At 37.9% G+C, this 26,972-nt stretch overlaps 1 long non-coding RNA gene across 2 annotated transcripts; it reads right to left on the reverse strand.

Moving 5' to 3' along the window:
• Positions 1 to 11,967: 11,967 nt before the first annotated feature.
• LOC105484630 (uncharacterized) lies at positions 11,968 to 26,379 on the reverse strand. Of its 2 annotated transcripts, none has more exons than XR_989099.3 (4): positions 25,717 to 26,379; positions 24,272 to 24,350; positions 16,982 to 17,143; positions 11,968 to 14,382 (listed from the first exon to the last, which is right to left on the reverse strand). It is a non-coding gene; the product is annotated as an uncharacterized lncRNA (long non-coding RNA). The 2 variants fall into 2 exon arrangements; XR_003018709.2 differs by lacking the exon at positions 25,717 to 26,379 and adding an exon at positions 25,374 to 25,465.
• Positions 26,380 to 26,972: the final 593 nt, after the last annotated feature.

Here is a 26,972-nt window from a genome sequence, read left to right on the forward strand (position 1 = left end):
AATCCAGCAGCACATCAAAAAGTTTATCCACCATGATCAAGTGGGCTTCATCCCTGGGATGCAAGACTGGTTCAGCATACACAAATCAATAAACGTAATCCAGCATATAAACAGAACCAAAGACAAAAACCACATGATTATCTCAATAGATGCAGAAAAGGCCTTTGAAAAAATTCAACAGCCCTTCATGTTAAAACTCTCAATAAATTCGGTATTGATGGAACGTATCTCAAAATAATAAGAGCTATTTGAATGGGCAAAAACTGGAAGCATTCCCCTTAAAAACTGGCACAAGACAGGGATGCCCTCTCTCACCACTCCTATTCAACATAGGGTTGGAAGTTCTGGCTAGGGCAATCAGGCAAGACAAAGAAATAAAGGGTATTCAATTAGGAAAAGAAGAAGTCAAATTGTCCCTGTTTGCAGATGACATGATTGTCTATTTAGAAAACCCCATTGTCTCAGCCCCAAATCTCCTCAAGCTGATAAGCAACTTCAGCAGTCTCAGGATACAAAATTAATGTGCAAAAATCACAAGCATTCTTACACACCAATAACAGACAAACAGAGAGCCAAATCATGAATGAACTCCCATTCACAATTGCTACAAAGAGAATAAAACACCTAGGAATCCAACTTACAAGGGATGTGAAGGACCTCTTCAAGGAGAACTACAAACCACTGCTCAATGAAATAAAAGAGGACACAAACAAATGGAAGAACATTCCATGCTCATGGATAGGAAGAAACAATATCATGAAAATGGCCACACTGCCCAAGGTAATTTATAGATTCAATGCCATCCCCATTAAGCTACCAATGACTTTCTTCACAGAATTGGAAAAAAATACTTTAAAGTTCACATGGAACCAAAAAAGAGCCCACATTGCCAAGACAATCCTAAGTCAAAAGAACAAAGCTGGAGGCATCATGCTACCTGACTTCAAACTATACTACAAGGCTACAGTAACCAAAACAGCATGGTACTGGTACCGAAACAGAGATACAGACCAATGAAACAGAACAGAGCCCTCAGAAATAATACCACACATCTACAACCATCTGATCTTTGACAAACCTGACAAAAACAAGAAATGGGGAAAGGATTCCTTATTTAATAAATGGTGCTGGGAAAACCGGCTAGCCATAAGTAGAAAGCTGAAACTGGATCCCTTCCTTATTCCTTATAGAAAAATTAATTTAAGATGAATTAGAGACTTAAATGTTAGACCTACAACCATAAAAACCCTAGAAGAAAGCATAGGCAATACCATTCAGGACATAGGCATGGGCAAGGACTTCATGTCTAAAACACCAAAAGCAATGGCAACAAAAGCCAAAATAGACAAATGGGATCTAATTAAACTAAAGAGCTTCTGTACAGCAAAGGAAACTACCATCAGAGTGAACAGGCAACCTACAGAATGGGAGAAAAGTTTTGCAATCTACTCATCTGACAAAGGGCTAATATCCAGAACCTACAAAGAACTCAAACAAATTTACAAGAAAAAAATCCCATCAAAAAGTGGGCAAAGGATATGAACAGACACTTCTCAAAAGAAGCCAACAGACACATGAAAAAATGCTCATCATCACTCACCATCAAAGAAATGCAAATCAAAACCACAATGAGATACCATCTCACACCAGTTAGAATGGCAATCATTAAAAAGTCAGGAAACAACAGGTGCTGGAGAGGCTGTGGAGAAATAGGAAACTTTTACACTGTTGGTGGGAATGTAAACTAGTTCAACCATTGTGGAAGACAGTGTGGCAATTCCTCAAGGATCTAGAACTAGAAATACCATTTGACCCAGCCATCCCATTACTGAGTATATACCCAGAGGATTACAAATCATGCTGCTATAAAGACACGTGCACATGTATGTTTATTGCAGCACTATTCACAATAGCAAAGACTTGGAACCAACCCAAATGTCCATCAATGACAGACTGGATTAAGAAAATGTGGCACATATACACCATGGAATACTATGCAGCCATAAAAAAGGATGAGTTCGTGTCCTTTGTAGGGACATGGATGCAGCTGGAAACCATCATGCTCAGCAAACTATCGCAAGAACAGAAAACCAAATACCGCATGTCCTCATTCATAGGTGAGAATTGAACAATGAGAGCACTTGGACACAGTAAGGGGAACATCACACACTGGGGCCTATTGTGGGTGGGGGGAGGGGGAGGGATAGCATTAGGAGATATACCTAATGTAAGTGACGAGTTAATGGGTGCATCACACCAACATGGCACATGTATACATATGTAACAAACCTGCACGTTGTGCACATGAACCCTAGAACATAAAGCATAATAAAAATAAAAAATAAAAAAAAATTAAAAAAAGAATATTAGACCCCTAATAGTTATTGTCAGATAATTCTGTACTTTTAGATATGAAAACAGTTATGAAAAGTCTAATTTATTGACTACTGGATTTTGGGATTTAAGAGACCACTCAAATATAACAAGCATGATAAAGTGGATGGCAACAATAAAATTATCAACTTAGAATTTTCTCATATAAAGATATTTCCTTACTCATATCTTATTCATAGAAGATAAAAATTAAACTGTAAATAATTAAAAAAAAAATAAAGTCCCAGTCAGAAGTCTGATTGATATTTAAGCAAGTTATTTAGCTTCATTTGTCTTAGTTTATCTGCTAGCTGGAATTAATAATGTTTACATCTGCTTATCTGAGGGAACAGTCAGGAGAAGAAATGCAAGCAAACCTGCCATAATAGAAATGGAAACTGACAAATTATAACATATCTTACTTTCTTTTGATAAGGATATTATAACGTAAAATAGGTATAATAATACCCAGCTTTTATAGAGTTGCTTTGAGAATTAGAAGTAACGCATGTAAAACCTTTGCACAATGACATAAAATAGGAGACCAAGAAATTATAGGTATTATTTTTATCATTATTATTACTGAGAGACTTTGGAGTAATTTCTGTCTCCTGTAAAAGCGATATGACAGAACAGCTGTGCAAATAATGTACAAGTTCCTTGAAACTGATAGAAAACGTTCACGTCTCAAGCTTCAGGAGTCCATTGTGTTCTTGTTTGCTAAGTGAGAACACCACGTACAATGGAAGTGAGTCAGTTCTGTCCAACCTTCCTTAGGATGTTATAAAATTTGGCATAATGTTAATTAGCAGTAGTCATTGCTCTTTAAGCTCACAACGATGTATTTTATCAGAGCTGCATCACAAAATAAATAGGATGTTTATTTTTATCACCACACCTGTAGAGTCATCAATGATACAGAAGTCAGCCTAAGAAACTAAGAAACTCCCAAAGCAAACAATATAAATATGTCTCTATAGGCTTATCATTTGGCCAGTCTAAACATGTTACAAGTTTAAATGATCTTTTTAAAAGTTCTCTAGCTTTGTTATAGACATAAAGTATATTACACCTATCTAATATGTTTTCATCATCATTAGTCTATTTTATCTTTATACTGACCATATGAGAGATTTAAGTAGGTATCATGATCTCTATTCTACAAGCTGAAAAACTGAGATGTTATAACATTAAGCAACTTCTGCAGGGTCAGTGATTAAGACAGAACTATAATCCAAGTTTCTGGGTCTGGCTTCTTTCCACTGCATTTGGCTATTTTCAGATATCTCCAAAGCTCCAGGAAAATAAAATGCCTCTAAACAATCCACCATTTTTCAAAAGTGACTACAAATAATACATCCAGACAGATATAATACAAATTATTCTAGAGAATTGATCTAATCTTGCTATTAACAATATATAAAATGAGGCTGGGCGTGATGGCTCACGTCTGTAATCCCAGAACTTTGGGAGTCCGAGGTGAGTGAATCACCTGAGCTCAGGAGTTCAAGACTAGCCTGGGCAACATGACAAACCCCTGTCTCTACAAAAAGTACAAAAAATTATCCAGGTGTCGTGGTGTGTGCCTGTAGTCCCAGCTACTTGGGAGGCTGAGGCAGGAGAATCACTTGAGGCCAGAAGGCAGAGGTTGCAGTGAGGCAAGATCATGCCATTGCACTCCAGCCTGGGTGACACAGAGAGACCCTGTCTCAAAAAAAACAATAAAATAAAATATATATATATAGAGAGAGAGAGAGAGAGAGAAAATATATATATTATATATATAATAACTTGACTTCTCAGAAGAGAAACTTCAAAAATGCTAAAGATAAGAACTAATCCATGGGAAAACTGACCCCATGTAAGTGTGAAGGCAACAGGAAGAGCTTCAGGCCAGAAATCTGGAAATCTGGATTCCAGGCTAATTCTGGCTCTAATTGTGTGTATGACTTTGGATGAATTCCTTATTTCTGTAGTGTTCCAGTTTTATCATCTATAAAATAAAAGAGTTGGTCTAAGTGTAAAATTTAATTGGCAGAATGTTGAAATTCTCAAATCTGCAAATCAATAGTTGACTCCATTGATGGTGATATTCACTCCTTTAGTAATGATTTACTAGCATAAACACTGATACACATAAATACTAGCTAAAGCTAATAAAGTTTACAGTAGTGTTCTGTATAGAAAAACATGTAAACTATTCTTGTGAATAAGCTGCTATAAAACATAGGGTTGCACCAGCAAGCATTTTAGAGCCTTCTGAAGGTTAGAATTAAAGACATTTATGGGCTAACCAAAATGTCCTTGTCACTGCAACTTTTTAATTTTAAGAATAAATAGATTTTCATTTCCTTTTGTTTTGTTTTTTTTTTCCTGAGACGGAGTCTCGCTCTGTCGCCCAGGCTTCAGTGCAGTGGCCCAATCTGGGCTCACTGCAAGCTCCGCCTCCCGGGTTCACGCCATTCTCCTGCCCCAGCCTCCCCAGTAGCTGGGACTACAGGCGCCCGCCACCACGCCTGGCTAATTTTTTGTATTTTTAGTAGAGATCGGTTTTCACCGTGTTAGCCAGGATGATCTCGATCTCCTGACCTCGTGATCTGCCCGCCTCGGCCTCCCAAAGTGATGGGATTACAGGCATGTGCCACTGCGCCTGGCCGATTTTCATTTTCGTGCTCAGCTCATCCTGTGGTTTCCGGACACTGAGGAGAAGAAAACAAACCAAGATCATCCTGTGCCTGGAAGAGATCTCAGTTGTATGGAAATAATCAGCCAGTATGACCACCTACTTTTGGAAAAGCATCTGTAAGATGGTGGGCGGGGGGGGGGGGGGGGGGGGGGGGGGGCTGTATCTCTTCACTTTGCATGCATAGTTCTCAATATGTATTTTTTTAATTGATTACCTTTTCCCCTTGAAGGATTTCCTAAAATCTATTTAAACTTACTTTTACCTGACCTATGTCCCAGAAATTGTCTTTTTTCCTATTGTAATTGCCATTTAAAGTAATAAAAAATACTTGGGGAAAAAGTTCATCTTTCTATAGCTTTATAAATATGGAGCAAATATATCTTCATTTGGTGAATGTCCATTTAAACCAGCATTGAGAGAAATGAATTATCATCTTCCACAAAAGATCATTGAAAAAAGACCAGTAAATGAATAATAGTGGATCCTTAATGCTGCCCTAAAGGAAGAAGAACAATTTCAGATGGCAGGAAAATAACTTTTATCTTTTGTTAAAAATTCAAACAATTATTTTACCAACACATACCATTGCAGATAACCTCAAAAAGAGTAAAACAAATTTTCAGAATTCTATACTTCTATACTAAAGAGTGCTCCAGAGGCAACTGTGGTGTTAATTTAATTAAAAATTGTTAATTCAAAATTCAAAATTGTTCCAAGTATAGGTTAGCCTCTCATGTAGTAAATATATAACCTAGGTTTTCTATGACCAGCCTAATATAAACAATTCTGTCCCACTCTATAAATAAGTGAACTTCAGCTTGTCAGACCATGATTTGGATATAATGTCATGATATCCACTGACCATATGGAAAATGCCTTCCCTTGGAAATACTCTAACCTCCTAGTACAGTAGCATAAAGAACTTATAAATACCATAAAGAACCAAAATATTATACTAATAATTCTTAATGATATTTCAACTTTTTTAGGACTATGAAAATCAGACACGGTATTTTTAATTTGCACAGTTGTCTTCCTGTTGATGTTGGTCTTCTAGTCTCAAATGGCTTGCAAATACGAAGTGAAGGTATCCCTATGCTATAGAGTTTTACCAGGTGACGTTTTACACTCCCCTGGCCTAAGCTACATCTCTGTGCAGATGGCTCTTTAATCTATACTTTGTAGTCTACTTTTTCTTTGACCTGTCTTATGAACTCCAGAACTCTATTTTTAGTTGACTTATCCAACTTACATCCTAAATTCAACAAAATCATACTCTAATCATCAGACATAGATCCTTCAGAGTTATTTCCTTCTATACACTGAGTAGTCCATTGGTCACCAAATTAAGAAAAACGTTCATAACCTTTACAGCCCTTCAAACCAAACTGTTATGCAGTCACCACAGGAAGGTGGTTCAACACATGGATTTTTACGTCAGACAGAGCTGGGTTTTAACCACCATTTTTCCACTGCTGGTGTGAGAGTAGACTCGTTATTCAGTTTCTCTGAATCTCAGTTTTGGACAGATAATGGGGATAAGAAAACTATCCTTTAGGGCTGTGTGAGAATTTATTTATTTATTTATTTATTTATTTATTTATTTATTTATTTATTTATTTATTATTTTGAGACGGAGTCTTGCTCTGTCACCTAGACTGGAGTGCAGTGGCACAATCTTGGCTCACTGCAGCCTCTGCTTCCCAAGTTCAAGCGATTCTCCAGCCTCAGTCTCCCAAGTAGCTGGGATTACAGGCATGCACCACCATACCTGACTGACTACTTTTTGTATTTTTAGTAGAGAGAGAGTTTCACCATTTTGGCCAGGCCAGTCTCGAACTCCTGACCTCAAGTGCCTCAGCCTCCCAAACTGCTGGAATTACAGGCATGAACCACTGCACCCGGCCCTGTTTGAGAATTTTTTTTTTTTTTTTTTTTTTTGAGATGAAGTCTTGCTCTTGTCCCGCAGACTGGAGTGCAATGGTGCGATCTCGGCTCACTGCAACCTCCGCCTCCCGGGTTCAAGTGATTCTCCTGCCTCGGCCCCCGAGTAGCTGAGATTACAGGTGCCTGCCACCACGCCCGGCTAATTTTTGTATTTTTAGGAGAGACGGGGTTTTACCATGTTGGCCAAGCTGGTCTAGAACTCCTGATCTTGGGTGATCTACCTGCCTCGGCCTCCCAAAGTGCTGGGATTACAGGCATGAGCCACTGCACCCGGCCCTGTATGAGAATTTTAAAAGGTAACACATGCTAAGAAATTAGCATAGTACCCAGGGTGCTCAGAGTACGATCATCATCATCTCTCTCTTTTGTAGACAACTATAGTAAATAACTTTGATAGTCTCACTGCTTTCTCTTTTCTTCTCTTAGTCCCTCCTACAATCTACACTACCACAGTGAAGATCTAACTACAGTACTCTCTGAATTAAAAGCGTCCTGGTTGCCAAGGGAAAATTATAACTCTGTACTGGGGAAATGAAGCTGCTCTCACTGCAATCCAATGATCAAACTTGGCACCACTAATCATGGTGAAATCTTACATGTATTATCTCTTGAAGTGAAAAACGGGATGTACCCAATATTGCATGTGTTATATTAAAGAAAAAAATGTTTTACTAGAATCTACTCAGGCTTATAGGTCTAATTCACACTTGATATGAAATACAAAGAATAAAGTAAGAAGCTAAACAATACAAACAAACCAGAGAACCCAGAAGGTAAAAGATGGGCATCTGCACTGGTCTTTAAAGTTAGTGACTGCCAAAAAGTAAGGGGGAGGGAAGGAGCTAATCTAAGTTAAAACAGGTTCAAGGACCATAACAACAAATATAATAGTGGTCCCGGATTGGATCCAGATTTTGACAAAGCAACTATAAAGACATTTTGGGGACCACTGAGACATTTTTAATATAGACTGAACAACAGACAATGTTAAAGAGTTATCTGTATTTAACAATTTGATAGTGTTATTTGTTTATATAGAAAAACGGTTTTTTTAAAAGATACAACCTAAATCATGATAGGTAAAATTATGATATTGGCAACTTTGAAGTACTACAGAATTAAAATCAAAAAGTAAATTTTAAAAGTCTACAATTTGAGTACATTACCATCGTCCATAAAATAATGCCACTAAAATGGAAATACAATGTGAGCCATATATGTGATTTAAATTTTCTAGCAACCACATTTTTAAAAAGTAAAAAATCTGAAAATAATTTAGTAATGTATTTTCTTTAGCATATCTAAAATATGATCATTTTAACATATAATCAGTATAAAACATTATTAGTGAGATGGTCGACATTCTTTTCTTTCTACTAAATCTTTAAAATTCAATGTGTATTTTATACATACAGCACTTCTCAATTTAAAGTAGCCATATGTAGTTACTGTCTTTGGTACTGGGCTGTAACCTGACCTCAGAGCATGTTTCCAACCCTGTCTCCGGCTCTACACACTGTGCTTCAGGCACTCCCTGACTTGACCAGTTTATCCACACTCACATGCTTTAACATAGACCACAGCCCTCAGATAGATTTAGCCCTCTGCTTTTCTCAATCTGAAGAACTTCAACTCATCTCGCCCTAAACATGCTCCTTTTATTGCATCTCATCACGGCACCTGCCATTTTTCAAGTATTTGTTGCCTTCTGACTCTGGCTAAATAGTGAGTTCTGTAATAGAGAGCCTGTCATAATTATCTCTGTACTCCTAGCATTTTTGAGGAATAAATTAGTGAATGAATCAATAAACAAATGAAGCATGCTACTAAAACACGGATGTAAAATGTAACATTTTAGGTTTTCCTTTTTTCTCCCTATCTGAGGTTCTTTGTTCCTTCTAGTTCTTCATAGTTTTATTCCCATCTTATATAACCACAGAAACGTAGAATACAAATATGTTTTGAATTAGAAATACCAAAATTAAGACATCAAATTAATAGCATTGGCTATAACAATGATCACTTACAGATGCTGATGTGATTAAAGTGGCCACAAAAATAGTCGTTTCTTGGGAAAAAAATTTTTTTTCTTTTAATTTTGTTTTTATGTTTTAGAATAGAAGAATAACTAGCAGTTGGAGGTTTGTGGACCTGAGCAAGTCAATTAACTTAGGCCTTAGTATACTGAGGAGGCCCTAGTGAAATGAAGAGGTTGAATTAAGGGATCATTACAATTTAGTTTAGCTTTAAATGTTTATGGTTTCAGGATTTGTCTGTTTGTAACATATTCCCAAAGTAAACTGATTTATAACCATTTGTGAGGATAGATACTTGCCTCAGGATGTGGTAAAATGTTAGTTTTTTTTTCAAAGGCAGAGAATATAGAATTGGTTCATTTAAAAAAATAATTTACAAATTTAACTTCATGGTTTTACTAATTCTGCAAGCTTATAATGTTTTTGACATTCTGGAGTGAACTCAGCAAAGTAGCTTTTCTTATGACTCTTCAAAGAACATCTGGTGGCAATTTATACAATTATTTGTGTTTAAATTTTAGATAACTAAGTGTTGGCATTTCATTTATTTATTTATTTATTTATTTATTTGAAAGGAGTCTTGCTCTGTCGCCCAGGCTGGAGTGCAGTGGTACAATCTCAGATCACTGCAACCTCCACCTCCCGGGTTCAAGTGATTCTCGTGCCTCAGCCTCACAAGTAGCTAGGATTACAGGCGCCTGCCACGACACCTGGCTAATTTTTGTATTTTTAGTAGAGATGGGTTTTCGCCATGTTGGCCAGGCTGGTCTTGAACTCCCGACCTCAGGTGATCTGCCTGCCTCAGCCTCCCAAAGTGCTGGGATTACAGGCGTGAGCCACTGCACCCCGCTGGATGTTGGCATTTCTGTACATGTATGTAAAATATTTATGATTGCACTAAAAATTAATCATCATAATACTTTGTGGGCAGAGAGTGTGGGGACTGAGTGAAAACAATGTTGCTTTCAGGGCCAAAAGAAAGGATTTCAATGAAGCCAGGTGGGCTTTGGCTTGGCTGTAGGACCCTCCCACACCAAACAACATTCTAGAATTATCTCTGCCTTTAAAAACACGCAACATTCTAGGTTGGCATCATCTCTTTTTCTATCTAAGTCCACGCCCATTTTTTGGTTAAGACTTGCCACCCGCTATATCATGAAACACTTCCATGGAGTAAGCATGGCACCATTCGTTTCCAAGACACGTAGTTAAAGTCCAACACTGGGCTTCTAAGACGAGAAAAGACTCCTCACATTTTTCCATTGGGCCTTTAAGAAACCAGGTATCCAGTGGACAATGAATTAATATATTATTATGAAAGATAGGCAATTAAAGGAAACTGAAAAATAAGTCTTTGTTTGTTTTTAAAGATTTTGTTACAGCTGCTTTGTTTTGATCACGCTTCTCAAAGCAGTTTTTAGTTCCACAGCTTGGGGTGAGAAGGGTCCAGATTAAATCTTACTAACATTGGTATGATAGGCCTGCAGCACATTACACTGTGTTCCAATAATATATGATATCTGCATTCATTAAGAATCTCTTGTGAAAAAAATCATATATATTTATTTTTTTAATGAGGAAAAGGCAGCTAGAGGCTGGAACAGTGTTTCTCAACGTGTGGTTTGAGGTTCACTTGCATAAGATTATTTGAGGAACTCGGTAAAAAGTCAGATTCCTAAACTCTTTCCCAGACCTATTGTATCCAAATCCTTAGGGTGGAGCCTGAGAATCCTGGTTTTTATCAATTTTTTAAAAAACAAATTGCATGCTCAAGGCTGACAAAAACAATCAAAATAATTTCGCATTTGTCCTTTGACTCAAATACTCATGCTGGGCCGTTGGCCCTGACCTTGACTTACTGCTTGTAGTACAGTCACAACTGTCATCAGTAAACAGAAAAACAAAAGAGCTAACAAGGTACCGGCTACTAAATAAAAAGATCTCATTTCCATGCTTTTCATATACCAGCATTTAACTTTTTTTTTCATCCTTGGGAGGTGTTGTTGCTAATAATCTTATAATAAGCAGTTATGATCATGATAATGAAACATCTAAATTATTTTATTATGATGAATCCAGTTTCTGTAATGAATAAGCATGCTGTAAAAGAAATGCTTGTATTGTATCCAATTTCTATCAATAGACCACCAAATATCTGTATGTAACAACATAAATGTATTCATATATTTCTAGATATTTAGATATGTCTAATAATACACAAATAGCTGAAATGTGTGGATTCCTATAAAAAAAGGCCCACTTTTATTATTTATTTATTTGAATTTTTTCTTTGTAGTGACAGTCTTGCTTTGTTGCCCAGGCTGGTCTCAAACTCCTGGGCTCAAGGGATCCTTCTGCCTTGCCCTCGCAAAGTGCTGGGATTACAAGTGTGAGCCACTGCACCCACCCACTTTTCTTAATCATGTTTTTAAGCCCTCTTACTATCAAAAATTATATCCGGAAAATTTTTTGTTGTATACAATCTATTGTAGAACTGAGCTGTACAGATAATAAAATTAAATAGTTGTTTGCCTAAATTTGCTCTTATGAATAAAACTAAAATATTATTAAACAATTGGGAAATTATTATCTAAAAGGTAATTGTATTTATGTTGATTTTCTTTCCAAACAATTCTACCTTGGAACAATCTACAGAAGGGATCTTTGTTGATATAATGTATCCTAATGCTTCTTTGAATAGAAACTTTGTGAGAGCATAATTTTCTTTTAATTTAAGGATATTAAGCTTAAAATGATTCATGATACCCTTTGAAATAACTATATCAATCACACATTTAAGAGTTTGCAATAAATAAGTCTGAGAAGATCAGAATCGGTGTGCTTTTCTTTTATTAAATTATGTAAATTTTTCCCACAAGCACTTGTTGAGCACTTTCTCCATGATATATATGACATGATGGAGGGAAGGAGATAGACAAAATTCCTGCACTTAGGTGGTTCACATTCTCAGTGGAGATGAAAGACAATACAGATGATGGTAGCTATTAGAAACTAGAAGAACATACAGAAACTGTGCCCATCACTTCTCAGCCTCTCGGCTGAGATCAAGTGTAAAAACTGTGCCCAGCTTTAATCATTAATTGTAATTAATTTCATAACATCTTTTGGAAATTAAGGTGTTACACCTTCCCAATAATATTTACATTTTAATCAACTTTGCAACATCATTATTAACGTTTTTGTTATTAGAGAATGTGTTGACCAGATGTGGTAGCTTACTCTTGTAATCCCAGCACGTTGGGAGGCAAAGGCAGGAGGATTTCTTGAGCCCAGTTTTAGACTAGCCTGGGCAATATACAAAAAATTTAAAAAGAAAAAGAAAAAACTAGCCAGGTGTGGTGGTGCATATCTGTAGTCCTAGCTACTCAGAAGGCTAAGGTGGAAAGATCACTTTAGTCTGGGCGCTTGAGGCTGAAGTGAGCTTTGATTATGCCACTGCACTCCAGCCTGGGCAACAGAGTGAGAGTTCGTCCCAAAAGACAAGGGGAAAAAAAAAAAAAGAGAGAGAGTGTCTTAATTTGTGTTATCTTAGAAACTTACCCTGAGACAAGATTAAAGTACACATTGTAATTTTGGAGATGATATGGTTTGGCTCTGTTTCCCCACCAAATCTCATGTTGAATTGCAATCCCCGTTGTTGGAAGTGGGGCCCCGTGGGAGGTGATTGAATCATGGGGGTGGTTTCTAATGGTTTAGCTACATCCCTCTAGTGCTGTCTCAGGATAGAGTTCTCATGAAATCTGGTTATTTGAAAGTGTATAGCATCTCCCTCTTTGCTTTCTCTCTGTCTCTCTTGCTGGCCATGTGAAGATGTGCCTACTTCTCCTTCACCTTCTGCCATGATTGTAAGTTGCCCAAGGTCTCCCCAGAAGCAGAAATCTATACAGCCCACAGAACCATAAGCCAATTAAACTGCTTTTCTTTATAAATTACCTAGTCTCAGGTATGTCTTCATAGCAGTGGAGAACAAGCTAATACAGGAGGTAATACCAGAAATTGTAGAGCAGTGGAAGAGTGAGTGGTAGAGAAGTGATAGCAAATAAAGCGTGAATTATCAGACAATTCCCCACTGCGTGTAAATAGTGCATAATCCCTCTGAGGAACACTGGGCACAGGTAGATGACACACCTCAAAATAAAGCCGGAGCTGGGGTATTTATACACCAACTACCACCTACAAGCTGCTCCTGAAGAAACATTCATTCTCTGACACTTTCAGCCTACCACACATTTCACAAAGTTAACTCAGATGACCAGACAATGCCTCAGACAAAGAAATACAGGAGCTGACAGTTGCAAGTTGGGCCATTGTGCCCTGAAGTGAAGGACGAAAAATAAGCAGCAGCATTTGCTACAGAGAGTGAGCACAATTTTAAAGCAGTTCAAAAGAGGTAATTGTTTCAGTCATTTATCATCTTCTTTCAGACTACCCTTATGTAACTTTTTGCATATAACCATCCTCATGTATTTTTTACAAACTTTAAGTCAAAATGTGTACACTATTTTATATTTTATGTGTCACATAATAATCTATCACCTATTTTTGTATTTTCACTTTGAAGATCACATAGTGTTCTTTACAGATCTACTTAGTATTCATTTCTTTTGACGTTTATTGAGTGCCCAGGCTCTTATTGAGAGCTGTGCATAGGTGCTGAGAATGGGTATAGAAATGAACTTGAAAATTTTGAAGAATTGATTGACCTATATACACATGTGCACCAAGTTCAATGCTAGAGATGTGTTCAGTTGAAAGAGATGAAAACTCAGAAGATGGTGGTTAACTGAAGGCCATCAGAGAAGGTCCCATATAAGGGGACAGATGGACAAATATGAAGCAGTGCGGACATGCCAAGCCAGAGGAACACCCTGTGTGAAGGACGGAGGTGTGATGGTTCATTATTGTTAGAGTATTACAAATAAAGAGCATAAATCATTCATTTCACCATTCTCCTCATATTGGCTATTTTTTATTATTTTCCTCTCTCTGTTATTAGAGGTAATATCTCAGTGAGCACCACTGTGCTTCTAGCTTTCTATTTCTCTTAGGTTATTTTTAAAATGTGAACTTCAGAAACTGGAATTACCTGGTCAAAGGAAAGGCTCTTTTGTCAGGATCTTACTTTATGTCTTAACTTTGCAGAATGAATAATGTGGGAATTTCAAGCACAGTGATCCAGTGGGCTAAAGGTAGCAACTCCAGTACAAGACAGAGCCTGCAGAGAATTTTCTTTCTTGCTTGCTCTTCTGCTCCAGTTCTTGGCCTTTCTTACAACTTTCTACAGTGAAGTTCAGCTGTAGGCTCACGTGCTTCCTGAGTCTATTTGGGCAAAAAGTAGTAAATGGAAGAGAACAGCAGAGTTAAGATGACAAATCAACTTAAATTATAATAGGGCTGCATTTTAAATTGCTTCTTTTTCAAAGAAGAAAAAATTTTGTATCATCCTAATTGAGATAGCAACCAAAAAGCAAGTTGTTGCCTTATATAAAAGAAAAAAAAATTAATAACTTTTAAGACTATTTCAATGACTTATATTTTCGATTTCTGAAGAATTTTAATAAATATTTTTATAAAATGAATTTCATGGTTTCTCTCTACTCATCAAATCTTCAAATTAAAAGAAAAGTAACAAGAGAAAGAAAAAAGCTTTCTAAACACTTTTTCTATAGTTTTTACATAAATAATAGAAAACAGCATAGAGCAAATTACTTTTAAAATTATACAAAAAGTCAGATAAAAATTTTTGTCAATATGTAGAGATGTATAATAATTTGAAACAATATTCACCAAAATCATAGTGTAAATCTGTCATTAAATTTTAACCAAGTCAAATGCTAAAAAAATGCACTGTAATTATATATATCTATACTTATTTTGCTTCATTTTTTTTTTCAGAATTCAAGATGCAATGCTTGATTTGGTTTATTAGTCACATCAAAAAATGAAATTAAGTAAGTGATCCTGATTCACACAATTCCTAGCTCTTATACTCAGTAGTTTTGCTTATTTTCCTGTTTTCAACTTTTCTTGGTGAGTTACATACTGGAAGTAATTATTGCTTCAGATGAAATTGCTTCAGAGCATTTCCAAAATGACTTAGGTAATATTCCTCACTTCTTTGATTTAAAAAAAATCGTTGTTTTCAAGGGTGTATAAGACAAATGTAACAGAAAATCTCTCCACATCAGTTTACCTAGTCTAGCATCCACCCAGGGTTGAAATTCAAATTGTCTTTTGGGTCATTCAGTCTCCACTCCAGCAAACTTGTTTTTAAGAAGCCGTTGGAGATTTTACTCATCTCTTCCTTCCTTGCTTTGTTTAAACAAAATTTTTGAGACAGAGAATCTCCATACCCACGCCTGGCTACTCAGAGCCACCCTGGCTGCAGCTTGTATCTTATGCATCTCAAATCTATCAGAATGACTCAGTATGTGGTCCTCATAATTGGTGTCACTATTGGATAATTAGTCTTTGCTCAGATATCAAAGGTTGGTAATGGCTCAGTGTAATCAAACACCATATTAGAAAGAGCTGTGTGTCTGGAATCAGAAAATAGTCTTACACCACCACTAGCCAAGTTATCCTGGCAAGTTATTTCAAGTCTTTCGGAACCTCCATTTTAACAGTGTAGCTCAACATTATTGAGCACCTATTACGAGACACTCTAATCTTGGCACTTGGGATACAAAAGTAATTGAAAATGCCCTGGTCAATGCACTTGAGTAGTTTATCAATATTAGACGAAACAGGAAAGTACTACAATATGATATGTAAGGATATTTTCTGCAGGGAGGGAATGAAAATACAATTGTCTTCCAGAGCTTTTTGCTTCTCTCCAAAATATTAAGCTTTGATAGCACCTCTCAGAAAAGACAAGTTCTCCTCTTACTGGAACCTGAAAGTCTTTTGACTTTTTCTCATTAAATCTTCTTTGCCCTAGTTTAAAGATATTGTATGAAGTAGTTAGAAAAAAAAATGCACATTAAGCACCCTTTAGGGGTTTTGCTGCTGGTTTAGGAAAGATTTGCAAGCCCTACATTAAGTCCCTGCCGCATTGGGTGTAGGTCAAAAGTAAGTGGATGAGAATATCTAACCTAAGTATTGAAAGCAAATGAGGAATCATCTGACCCCTCGCTTATTTCCAGGTAAGGAAATGGAGGTTGGAGAGATCAAATGGCTCTCCCAAGCCACACAGCTAGTGAGTGGCTGAGTAGATGCAAAGCTGGATACTGACTTTTCCTCATTCTCTCATTCATTCCTTTAATGAACACTCACAGAGTATTCAATGCATACAAATTGTGCAAAACACTTCAGGGAATTTCTTCATGTATGAGACAGGCTCTCTGCTCTTCTCCTTCAATCTAATGCTGAATGTTAGCAGCACTTTATGTCAGAGATGAAGAGATAGTTGGAAGATTGTCTATCTGAAGAGATGAGTTGAACAAAATTAAAAAGTCTGGATTAATGTGAAGTACACAAGGTGACATGAGTCCTCAGGGTAATACAATTAATGAGCCATCACATATTGGTAGAATCTAATGAATATTCAGACTCTAATCAAAATAGTAGCTCGGTTGAGTGAGGATAAGTGACCTGAACTGTGCCTTTGATCTTAATCTTAGGGAAAAAGAAGACAGAAAAGCAGCAGCAGAGAAACGGTTTTCTAAACAAAGGATTAAGGAGAAGGCTAAGATAGAAAAGTTGCTGCTGTCAATTGACAAAAAATGGGGAGAGGCTTATTTTGTGGGTCCTATATTTCCTTGAGAGCTTCTTTGGAGGTTCTAGCAGGGGAGTGCAGTTACTTGTATACCCTTGACCAAAGACCAGTCCTCTATTGGAAATGGTCCTCCCTTTTGACCAAGCATGCAGCTTCAGAAAGGATGCACATGGAGCAATGAGGCAGGAAGGGGAGACTCACCTAGGTAGCCAGAGCAGCCAAATCAACCCTGACAATCAATGACATGAAAGACTGTTGCAGCCAGATCGCCCTCACGTGCAAAGTCCTCTATTTCCATGTGTCACCTTTACAGACCTTGACTGTAATGGAATTGTATTAGAGTTCCAATTAAAATCAGCTCTCCTTTAGGGAAAAAAAAAAGGTAGATGAGAAGAAAAAAAATAAGAATCTCTGTGAATACTTTATTATGGTGCATATTGAACCATTCCTGGATGTGTTTCAGTAGATTCCACTGTCAAGTATAGCTAGTGGGAGGGTCAGTAATAACTCTCTTTTCAACACTAAGCAACTGGATTCCAACCAGACATCCTAACTGAAAGATGTGTCTGTTGCTCCATGGATCTTTGACTATTTGAATCTCTTTAGGAACTTTCCCTCTGGTTGCAGGAGACAAAGAAGAGATAATCACAGCTATCCATTTCAGTACAAGACTGCCTGAGATGTTGTCATTTTCTTCAAATCCCAGAGACTGTCAATTTGTGAGTTGCTATTTCCTATCTTTTTCTACCTAAATCTTACTTTGAAACTAGGATTGGTCACTTCATGCTACATACTGCCCAATTTCTTTATTTTTAAAAAATTTTATCTTCGATTCTTTTGTTTTTATTTTCTTATTGTGTGCCTTCAAGCAGATATAGCCAGGACACACTGCGTGATTTCATTATGATAAATGGTCACAACAAAAAGAATAAAGCACCCTGGGAAGAGTCTTGGTGAATACCAACCACTGTGTTGGTTGTCCATATACCATGTCAAGTGGCCGCAGAATTCCCACAGTGTGTTCGGAAGGCTCGAAGGCAAGTACTCTGGGTACTGAGACTCTCCAAGGCCCAGGACAATTTTGCTGCTGAAAACCCATAGTGGACTATGAGTTGCAGAGAATTCACGTGGCATTTTCCCAGCCCTTGAAATAGGTTGGTTGTTCTCCAGCTGTGATGTCCCCTAACAGCTCACGGTACTAAACCAGAGTTAAAGTCTGTTGTATACCATCTGTGACATGATAAAATAACCTAACATAGAAGTAAGGGCCCTACGTGTGTTTTATCTTACGTGAATTCCTGCTTTTCCAGTCACTGCCAGGCAGGATATTAATATACCTGTCTTTTTTTCTAAGGAAACTTGTACTTGAAGGGAAGAAATATGTACAATTCGATTTCATATAAATATTCAGAGTTAATCCTTCCATAACGCAAATGGAAAGAGTGTGACAATATTAATCCCATTTCTAAAAAATTACATTTGATGAATGCCTTTGAACCACTAGGGTTGTTTTGAGTCTCTTTGGGGAGAAGAAAAAAAAAGTGTGCCTAGAATAAAGCACATCAGGCTTCTTAGCTGCAACAAAATCATCCACAGTTGTAGGAATCTTTTGAGGTAGTTCAAGTCCAGGAACAGTTTTTCAGAAATGAGATTCAGGGTTTACAGTGTAGCCTATAAATTTCCAGTGCAGTTCTTGAAGATACACCAAATTCAGTGACTATATTTGGGCACTAAATTATATACAAACAGGCAGTGGCATGATTTCCACCTTATCTTCATCCAGATCTCCAATGAAAACAAGAATTGCATGAGTGCACATTATTTATTTGTTTTTTGGGGGGCTTGGAAGATTTTTGCTGTTTCGTTTTTTTATTTAAACTGGAGCTTGGGGAACCTCTTAGGAGTTCAGCTACCGGTCAAGCTTTGGGCTGAAGCAAGCTGAACTGAGCCCTCTTTCCTAATATGTTTAGTTCCTCAGACTAGACACATTCTGTGCACAAACAAACCATGAGAAAAGGGCACTAGTGGTTTACCACAAAGCAGATTGGGCCAATTACCATAATGCAAGTTTACTAGGCAAAGACCACAGAGGTGACTGACTCCTGCTTCTGTATGTAGCCCTTGTCACTACTTTATGACAAGATAACTATAAGGAATTTAAGCTATTTTAGGGGCAGTCAGGCTAGTCTCATTGCCTTCTTCACTGTTCTAAACAATTCCAATGTGTGGATAAGACAGGAGCTTTCCTAGTCACCCAGTCTACTACAGGTATTCCTGATAGTAAGTTCATTGTTTAATTCAACCTGGATCATGGAGGTAACATAATGCAGTGGAGTCAGGCAGTCTGATTTCAAATTCTGAACTCAACTCCTTACTCGCTGTGCAACTTTGATCAATATACTTGAAATTCTGAGAGATTTCTCTTTTTCATCTGCAGTTCAATTCTGTTAAATCCAGTGCATTTTGGATCGGTAAGTACTTATGAGATACACAAACTGTGCTGGACATAGGAAAATAAAAGCTACAGAATCAGTATGGTCCAGGCTTGATGAGTTGGGGAGAGGCACAAAAGTTACATCAGGTGGCTGCAGAATTCCCATAGCATATTCGGAGGGCTCAAAAGCAAGCACTCTGGGTACTGGGACTCTCCAGGGCCCAGGACGGTTTTGCTGCTGAAAATCCACAGTGGACCATGAGTTGCAGAGAATTCACATGGCATTTTCCCAGCCCTTGAGAGAGACCAGTTGCTCTCCAGCTGTGATGTCCCAGAACAGCCCACGGAACTAAACCAGACAGCCCAAGAGGAAACTTGCCAGGAGCTTCTGCCAAGTTTGGATAAGCTCAGACCTGGACTTTCCTCTAGAAACCACAATGCATTTCTCTTTTGAGAAGAAGAAATTAGTGACGGGGCCTAAGGACGAGCGAACTTGGCAAGGAAGCAAAGGGCATCCATAGGAGGATCTCCCCTTTGGATGTACAGAAAATCCTCCTCCCAGAGAGGAAAAGAGAAACATATAATATTGACAGAGAAAAGTCCTGGGACTGATTTCTCTGCCACTGGCCACTGTGGGAACCTAAGTCACTGTTTTCTTATTGGTCCAAAAGTAGGGTTAAACCAGATTACTGTTCAGGTTCCCGAAAACCTCGACATACCCCAAACTATGCTATGCCCAGCTTCCATCAGCTCCCAGCAAAAAATCATTCTAACACACGTTCCTTCCAAATGAACATTGAGCAGGTCCCATATGTAGACTTGCTGAAGAGAAGATCATTGACAGCAGAATCATCACCAAACCTGCCAGAAATGAACCCAGCTACACTCTGACACAAGAAAAATCCAAAATTTTCTCCTCTGCTATGTTGTCTTGTTAAAATAGAACAAGAAATTCCATGGTCCAAATCTCTGGCAAGGGAAAAATACCTTCCTTGAAATTAGGAGAGGAAATTCCTCTCCTCTTCCCAAGGCCTATCACAGGGACCTGTAGCTTGCTTGACTCTAGAGGAAGGGACCTGAAGACCTCTTGGGAAGTCTGTGAACCAAGTGCAGCACTATGGGGCAAGGTTGAACCCCAGAGGCAAGGAAAAAGATAAACAGGTAAGAGCCAGACAGTTACCTGGGTCCTAGCTTGGCCTCTGTGGGCTTTTGGACAAATTACTTTGATTCCCTAAGGGTTGGTTGATTCTCCCTCCGCACCTCACAGGATTATTGGGAGGGTAACTATGATAGTCATTAGGGCTCTTTATAAGTATTCTGGTAACTATTTTCCTTGCAGCCATTTGGTTAAATTGTACTTTCCATCCCACCTCTCCCCAGCAAAAAATAAAGTATGGGCATGTGATTTGGTTTGCTCATGAAATGTGAAAAGCAGCTTGTGTCACTGCTGAGCAGAAGTTTTAGAGGCTGTGAACAGTTCTTTGTGACTCGCCATGCTCTCTTTCTCTCTGTTTGGAGATTAGCAATGTTACAGATAGTGACTGTCACCCCTGGGTCCCAGAGCACACAGCTGACCTCTGATGGTTATGTAGCATACTGTTGTTGCTCTTGACCACCAACATTGGGAATAATTGCAATAACAGCATAATATAACCTATGCATTCTCAACAGGGGCAATATTGCCCCCCAAAAGAACAAAAATCTGTTCTTGAGTTGTGAAACAATATATAATGGTCTATGGCTCTCCAAAAGACCATAGTACATAAACCAATGTAATAAGGTATATTTGTGGTATTAAAATGTCATGGAGGGGAAGGGGAGTTGGCATGGATTTAGAGAGAGAGAAAAAAAAAAGCCTAGAAAGACTCCTTAAGGATGCAATAATGAAAAAAAAGAAAGATTGAGAAGCATTTAAGCCTGTCCTTGCTTATAGAGTAGCATATAGATAAAGGACCTAGCATAGAGTAAGTTATTTCAGTTTGCCTAAAAGAGATTCAGAGAGAGTCACTGTATTATATACAGTATATTTTATTTCTTTCTCCTGTTTATTATCTTTCTCCCCAGCTCATGAAGGTAGGGAGTTTTTCTATCTTGTTAGTTGCTGAATCCCTAGTGTTTAGGATAGCACTAGCACATAGCAGGTGCTCATTAAAACATTTGTTGAAGGGATAAATAAATCATGAAGACAGAAATGACCCCAGTTCTCACTAAACTTCCAAGCATAATGAGGTGTCAGTCACATGCTGATGCAGACAGAGCAGGCCACTGCTGGAGCGCATGGGAGAAGGAACTAACCCAGATCTGGGAAGGCTCCTGGGAGGAAACGATATTTAAAGTATGACCTAAGAAATGGAGAAGTTAGACAAACAAAAAGCAAAAATCAAGGGTTGGTGTAAAGTGAATTAAGAAAGAAGAAAAAAAAAATATTTCAGACCAAAGGAATAGTACAAAGATTGCAAACTGGCAGCTATTGAGTTGGAGTTGGATTTCACCAACGGAGATGTTTTATTTGGCCAGAGTTGACTCATGTTTAAAAATCAAAATTTACATTAAGAACATGTAATTCCAGCTTGTCTTTAAATACTTGAAAGATTTGGGGAAAAAAATGGCTACATGTGAATAACACTCCAGCTTTCAGTTACATACGGCCTGTAAGGGAGGAGACCACCTCTCATATTGTCTTATGCCCAATTTCTGCCTCCAAAGAAAGAAGAAGTAAAAACTAAAAGGCAGAAATGAAATCTACAAGCAGACAGCCCAGCATCACACCCTGGGCCTGGTAGTTAAAGATCTGCCCCTGACCTAACTGGTTATGTTATCTATAGATTCCAGACATTGTATGGAGAAGCACTGTAAAAATCCCTGTCCTTTTCTGTTCCGTTCTCTGCGTTCTGGTGCACGCAATCCCCAGTCACGTACCCACCGCTTGCCCAATTGATTACGACTCTCTCACGCGGACCCCCTTAAAGTTGTGAGCTCTTAAAGGGACAGGAATTGCTCACTCAGGGAGCTCGGCTCTTGAGACAGGAGTCTTGTCCATGCTTCCGGCCGAATAAACTCCTTCCTTTAACTCAGTGTCTGAGGGGTTTTGTTTGTGGCTCTTCCTGCTATACCTCCATTACGGACCTTGAGACTGAAAGACATTGCTTTTTATAACTGTATATATTCCGTTATTTACTTCAAAAAGAATTAGGACACCAACTGATTATATACCACAGCCATGTGTCTATCAACAGCAGCAAAATGAAAGATAGACTGATAGGGCTACAAATTTCAAGCAAAATATACATATGGATTGATGTTTGGAAGAGAAGAACATGCCTATGCAAAATTCTAACCTGCTTTATTCAATATTTTGAAGGCATTTCAGGTTGTCTTTCTTGGAACAGTCTAAATAAAGGCTGAAAGATGAAAGAGCTAGGGTACATTTAAGGAACTGAAAATGTACTCTGGCTCACATATGTTTATTGCAGCACTATTTACAAAAGCAAAGACTTGGAACCAACCCAAGTGCCCATCCATGATAGACTGGATAAAAAAAATGTGGCACATATACACCATGGAATACTATGCAGCCATAAAAAAGAATGAGTTCATGTCCTTTGCAGGAACATGGATGAAGCTGGGAGCCATCATTCTCAGCACACAGGAACTAACACAGGAACAGAAAACCAAACACCACATGTTCTAATTCATAAGTGGGAGTCGAACAATGAGAACACATGGGTACAGGAGGGGAACATCACACACCAGGACCTGTCAGGGGATGGGGGACAAGGGGAGGGAGAGCATTAAGACAAACATGTAATGCATGCAGGGCCTAAAACCTAGATGACAAGTTGATAGTTGCAGCAAACCACCTGTGTATACAGGTATACATGTATACCTGTGTAACAAACCTACACATTCTGCAGGTTTGTTATATAAATATATATATAAAAGACTTTCTAGGAAAAACTTACTCTCCCTCCCTCATCTTTATTTGGAAGCCAATGGGTACTGTATGGTGTTAGGAGGGGACTCGAGGACCTATTGCAATTTTAGAGTTTATAAAATGTATCTCTGAAAATCAGAAGAGAAAAAAAAAGAGTGATACAATGGACTTTGGGGACTTGCAGGTAAGAGTAGGAGGGGGGCGGGGGATAAAAGACAACAAATACAGTGCAGTGTATGCTGCCTGGGTGATGGGTGCATCAGGATCTCACAAATCACCACTAAAGAACTTACTCATGTAACCAAATACCACCTGTACCCTATTAACTTATGGAAAAATAAAATCAAAAATATAAAAATAAGTAAAGAAAGAAAGAAAATGTGATCTGCCTAAAACATAATGTGTGACATGGAGATGGAAGATGTAATAAACTCCAAATTTTAAAGGCTTTTGAATACCATTTTAAAAAGCCCAAACTTCGTCCTAAGAGCAATGAGAAGCCACTGAAGTGCTTAAAGCAAATGAGTGATGTGTTCCTGTCAGTGTCAAAGAAGACAGATCAATCTGCCAGAATATAAAGAGTAGACTGAGGGCTGAGCGCAGTGGCTCATGCCTGTAATCTCAGCACTTTGGGAGGCCAAGGCGGGCAGATCACAGATCACAAGGTCAAGAGTTCGAGACCAGCCTGGCCAACATGGTGAAACCCCGTCTCTACTAAAAATACAAAAATTAGCCTTGTGTGGTGGCACATGCCTGTAATCCCAGCTACTTGGGAGGATGAGGCAGGAGAATCCCTTGAACCCAGGAGGTGGAGGTTGCAGTGAGCCGAGATTGCACCACTGCACTCCAGCCTGGGTGACAGAGCAAGACTCCATCTCGAAACTGACACAAAACAAAAACAAAAACAAAACAAAACAGAAAAAAGAGTGGACTGGTGTTAAATAAGACAAGAGGCTGAGTGGTGAATTACAAGACAATTGCAGAAATTCAGGCAAAAGAGGATATTGATCCTAATGAATAAGGGGTGATAATGGTAATGGATAAATTCCAGAGGCATTCATTTTGTCCTTCATCATTAATATTACCCTCACTTATTTACAGTGTTATGCCCAATAAGACTTACCCCCTCAGATGCCTTTGCAGAGCCTTGGTAACTTCCTAGAACAGTTGTGCCAGTCCTGGACTATTTTCCTGGATATTGTCTGTTAGGTTAAAGTAAATAAATCTTTTTATTATCAATATGCATGCAGTGCAATGCAATTATTGAGACACAGAACTGACAGAATTTAGTAGATGTAGGATGGAGACTTACTTTGCAGAATTTTTGTAAGTATTTAGCATAGGGGACCCCAACCTCTGGGCCACTGACCTGTACTGGTCCATGGCTTGTTAGGAACCCAGTCACACAGCAGGAGGTGCGTGGCAGGCAAGCAAGTTTTACTGTCCGAGCTTCACCTCCTGTCAGATCAGTGGCGGCATTAGATTCTCATAGGAGCACGAACCCTATTGTGAACTGTGCATCTGTGCATGCGAGGGATCTAGGTTGCACACTCCTTATGCAAATCTAACTAATGCCCAATGATCTGAGGTGGAACAGTTTCATCCCAGAACCATCCCCCGCCACCACCACATCCATGGAAAAATTGTCTTCCACGAAACCAGTCCCTGGTGCCAAAAAGGTTGGGGACTGTTGATTTAGTGTATCGACTACCTAACAATGTCCAAAATAGAAGTAAGCAACAGGTGTTAATTCCCTCCTTCTCTCTTCCTGTTCCTGATCCTAAGATCAGAAACCACAAATTCTAGTTTTCTTTGAAAGGTATCTAAACTTAAACAGTATACACACAAAGAATTTGGTACTTGGTTGTGGCTGATAGACTAGCAATTTTAATCAATGTTTAAACATGATTTAGACATAGGGAAAGCAACGTTGTAGCAAATGTTTTCAGACACACACATAAATTACAGATGGATTATTCAGGCTAATGCAGCTACAGAAGATAATTGTACCAGGTGGGTTTTATTCTGTGAGGTATTTAGCTCTTCCAGTAATTTGATCAGTTTTGACTGAGTCATGCTCAAAACTGAAACAAACTTTATTTTTGAAGATTTTAGTCTGATTAGATAATACTTTGGGTAATATCTGATCATTGAAGAGAAAGTACAAAGTAGAAAGCAAACACAGAGAACAGAGAAATAGCAAAATAAACAATAAACTATATTACCTTCTCTCTTAATGCAGTTATATATGCAGTTTTATGTAAAGAAGAATAAAGATTGCTTTTGTAAATTTGTCCTAATCTTCTTTCTGTCTGCTAAGGACAAAGTGTAATAAAGCAAAAATCAATTAAAAGGTAATTATAAATATGATCTCAACTCTGTCGCAAAAGCAACTGCTTATCTATGTGCATATTAAGGAAATCCACGCAAAGAGAGGACTGGAAGGAAATGCATAGGAAGTGATCAGATATTCTCATGGAATGATATACTTTCGTGTAGTTTGCTACATTTCTATATTTCCTGTGATGGCATGTATTGCTTTCATAATCAGGAAAAAAATTAACTTACTACGAAAATTTTTATGCAGCATTCCTTTGACAAACAGAATTGTTTATGGATTTTTAGTCTTGGCAAGCAATTAGAGTAGATTCCATCACTGTTGATATTTATCCCCTCTTCCAAGAATACACAGAAGGGGAGAAAATAGTATATTTCCTATACAAAAGGTGGACAAAAGAATACAGTTAAGAGAACTAGAACAAAACCATAGACTAGGAAAGCAGCCGACAATATTAGCTTTGCAAATTTATCTTAATAAACCAATGAATGCTTTGAGTTTGAACCTGTAAAATTATTTATTTGCAAACCTATTGCTTACAATAAAACAGAATTATAATGTAAAAAATTTTGTGATGAACAGGGTTTATGCACTGTCTTGCTACACTAAGTAGCATACGAATGCTCTTCAGTAACTGGAGCAACCTAGTCAACTATAAATAAAGCATACTATGATGCCCTCAAACCAAAATTCATTCATCTTACTTGAATGAGCAATTCTGTTCAGTGAAACTTGACCCCCTACTGTTAACTAATTATATTTTCCAGAGAAAAACACATTCGCTGAAAAAAATAAGTTGTTCTCTGCAAAGAAATAAGATCTTCCAAGCACATCTGGTAAGATGTATTTCACTTTTAGTTTTTTAATCTTTGGCTACAAAGATTTGACACATTATTTCAAAAGAATACATCTACTCATCCAGTGAGAATAAATTCAACAAACAATTGATGAGCAAAGTACTGGCTTAAAAAAAATAAACTAAGTAAAATTTTTTCCCTTGGATAATAAAATAAGAATAAAAGAAGAGACATTGGGTTAAGAACCCTTAGGGCAAAATAAAAACACAATTGGTTTCTTAAAAACTTGCTTTTGACGTGTCAAAAAGAGTTATGCTAGGGAAATGAGCTAAGAAAGCACATTGTTATTTGTACGTGATAGTGTGACATCCTTGCTGTGTTGAAGGTAAGACCATCTAAAGGTCAGGACAGTACACAGGGACTATAAAAACAAAATGGAAATAAAAAGCAGGATAATAAAATGAAAGGAAAAGTAGAAACTGCCAGAAAGAAGCAGCACAACTGTCAAGGAGACAGTGTAAATTCAGATGCCATCAAGTTTTACCACAAAGAGATAAAGGAAAAGGCCAATTTTGATGACAAATAACAAAGTGTAACATCCAAAGAGTAGCGGGGAAGAGAGAGGTCGTATGTCCTCCTGTGAACATTTGAATAGTTCTCAGATGCACTTAGTTTGATCAGAATTATGT

Source organism: Macaca nemestrina, chromosome 1 (assembly GCF_043159975.1).
Source record: "Macaca nemestrina isolate mMacNem1 chromosome 1, mMacNem.hap1, whole genome shotgun sequence".
In the NCBI taxonomy this organism is placed as follows: Eukaryota; Metazoa; Chordata; class Mammalia; order Primates; family Cercopithecidae; genus Macaca; species Macaca nemestrina.